Source organism: Tenrec ecaudatus, chromosome 2 (genome assembly GCF_050624435.1).
Source record: "Tenrec ecaudatus isolate mTenEca1 chromosome 2, mTenEca1.hap1, whole genome shotgun sequence".
NCBI classification, from domain to species: domain Eukaryota; kingdom Metazoa; phylum Chordata; class Mammalia; order Afrosoricida; family Tenrecidae; genus Tenrec; species Tenrec ecaudatus.
This window is the reverse complement of record NC_134531.1, coordinates 181,762,132-181,764,963: the sequence shown is the minus strand read 5'-3', so window position 1 is coordinate 181,764,963 and position 2,832 is coordinate 181,762,132. Positions and strand designations below refer to the sequence as shown.

At 44.3% G+C, this 2,832-nt stretch overlaps 1 pseudogene; it reads right to left on the bottom strand.

Moving 5' to 3' along the window:
* Window positions 1–1,247: 1,247 nt before the first annotated feature.
* Window positions 1,248–2,584, bottom strand: LOC142440210 (proline-rich nuclear receptor coactivator 2-like; annotated as a pseudogene).
* Between the last annotated feature and the right edge of the window lie 248 nt (window positions 2,585–2,832).

The window sequence follows — 2,832 nt, the reverse complement described above, 5'->3', positions numbered from 1 at the left end:
AACTGCTGCCTTTGCAGTGAGCAGCTCAACACATAGTTTGGGCATTCTTTCGTGTCTTTCAGGCAGCTGAAGGGAATGATAACTGACACTTTCCAATGTTTGTCCTATCACTTTCTGTCCTGGTCTTAACCCTCCATTCCAATACAAGGAGCCCCTGGGCAGTGCCGATGGCTAAGGTGCTTGGCTGCTGACCAAAGGTTGCAATTTTGAATCCAACTAGAGGTGCCTTGAACGAGCACACTCATTCACTCACTCACTCACTCACTCACTCACTCACTCACTCACTCACTCACTGCCCTGAGTCAATGCCAACTTATGGCATCCCATAGAACAGACTAGACCTGCTCCCGTGGGTTTTGGAGACCGTAACTTTATTTTCACATATGCCACAAGTTTATGACATCTATTTACATGACTCTTATTTCCTAGAGACTTAAAACTCACATTTTACAACACTCCACTTGCAGCAAGCTTTGCAGGGATGATTTTCTAGGGCAGACCACTGTCAATACCTTTAGCTTGTGCAGTGCTAGAATACAAACATGTATTTTGAAAGCTATTCCGTGATCACTATGTACTGTGTACAGAATGTTTTTGTGCATTTGTTGGCAGACACTCATCCACTGTGTGTCAGAAACAAGGTTCTTGGTACATACTGTGCCTCTGAAGTAAGGGCCTAGTGCCCTTTCCACATTCACCACTGTGTAATGCTAAAATGCAAAAATTCACATTTTAGCAGTATAGCAAGTTGGCATATTACTAGTCAATTGTTTCTCAGAGATTAAACCTTCAAGGTTTTCAACCCTACTTTGTCTGAGCTACATGCTTATCATCTGATCCACTTGTTTTCAACAAGTAAATCTACTGATCCATGAATGATAAATTAGTATTTTCCCCAATAAAAAATAGAAAAATTTGATTCATCACTTCCCAAATTTAAACGGGAATAGTTGCACACGTAAGAGTTAGTCAAATGAAAACATAATTATCAAGTAAATATTGATATTGTCATAAGTTGCACTGATAAAATCATTACACTGCAGTGCACACATAAAACAAGTTTAATCATTTCTAAATTAGTTTTACACAAATAGATTAATGTGCTAGTGAATTTGTTTCAGACCTACTGACTATTCTTACTTTCTTCTCCGGTGCCCAGAGATTTCAGTGGCATTTCATTAGGCTGGCATGACTGCCCACCGACTATTTTTCAGGATGATACTTAAATGTAAACACTAGTACTTAATTTACACCTGTACTTTAAGTAAGATTTTCAGTTGAAATGTCATCTTTTCTTTATCAGAAGGATTAAAGGAAACTGGAACCCCATGGCTGGTGGCTTAGGGAGAGCCCTTGGGGACAGTGGCTCACTACATTTGGCCCCAGCATAGTTCTAGTTCATTTGAGACTTAAAAAGTCATTGGAGACTTAAAAAGGCACCAATGGCTTAAGTAGAAAGAACCAGTAGAAATGTTGATGCCAACTTAAGTACAAGTTGCATAATACAACTGAATGATGGATATATATATATATGTATATATATGTGTGTGTGTGTGTGTGTGTGTATATATATATATATATATATATATATATATATATATATATATATATATATGTAAGCTGTGGCTTGATGAGCTAGAGTTCCAATTTTGATTATTTGGGAAGCACATGTTGCTCTGTCCCCGTTTTGCATGGCCTGCCATACAAGTGCTGGTGGCTTATCACCATGTCCTCTTTCTTTTCCTTAAGGACAATCTGTGCCTGGGGATTCTGAGCCTTGGTCTTCCCTCCACGAGGCTGTTGCTGGTTCCTGCTCACATTTCTAGATTGGGGGGCTGGAACGTGAAACCTCTCTCCACCACCCACCTTCAGCTTCTTTGTCAGCCTTCAGTCTGCTCTTCAGCCCGCAGGATTGCCACTCCGGGCCTCTTCCTTGTTGGCAAGCCGGGACAATAGGTGCTGCTTTCTGAGGGATCCTCTTTTGTCTGAACACAGACATTGTCCTCGGTCCTGGGTCCACGTTCTGCCTGGGAGCCGAGGCCAACATTTGAGTCTCCTCAGTTTGAGAGAAGTCTGTGAGGTTGATTTGGCGACAGACAGAAAGGAAGAAGGCAAAGGTAGAACCTAGTTTCAGTGCTTTATTTCAGAGCTCCCGGGTAGGGAAGGGAGAACAGAGAAAGAGACGGGAGCATCCTACGCTCCTGGGTGAGGTTCATGGGCAGGTGGGGACCCAGTTGGAAACCCACAAAAGTCACACTGTCCAGGCGAGAGGCGGAGAGTTGTATAGCCGCGGTCGGGGGAGGGAGTAGCTGGGGAATTGTCCACTTCAATTTTGTTGTTGCAGGTCCCGAGCTGAGCAACAGCCTTCAAAATTATCCGTAATGGTTAGTTTCTGCTCCTGGGCCTGGAGGCCACCAAAGGGGAGGAGGAGGAGAGGGAAGGGGGTCTGTCCTCTTGTAGCATCCTTTCAGCGTTTCCACAAGCTCCATCTCTCGCCCACCTGCCCTGCTAACTCCCACTTCTGCCTGACAGTCTTTGCGACTTCCAGCTCAGAACTATGGCCAAGATAGCACTTGCGTGACATCAACGCCTTCATCCCCTTCCAGAGAAAAATGAGGCAAAGGGCCAGGAGCACTGACCAGGTAGACCAGGTAGCTAGCGACCTCCCCAGTACCTCTGATCGGGCCACTTCCTTTTGCTTCTCCAGAGATGGTAACTTTTCATTGGCATCAAATGCCTCATCTTGATCTTTATCCTGTGGAACAACTGGCGGTTTCTAACTGCAGACCTTGCAGCCAGCAGCCCTGATGTGTAACCACTAAGTCACCCGGG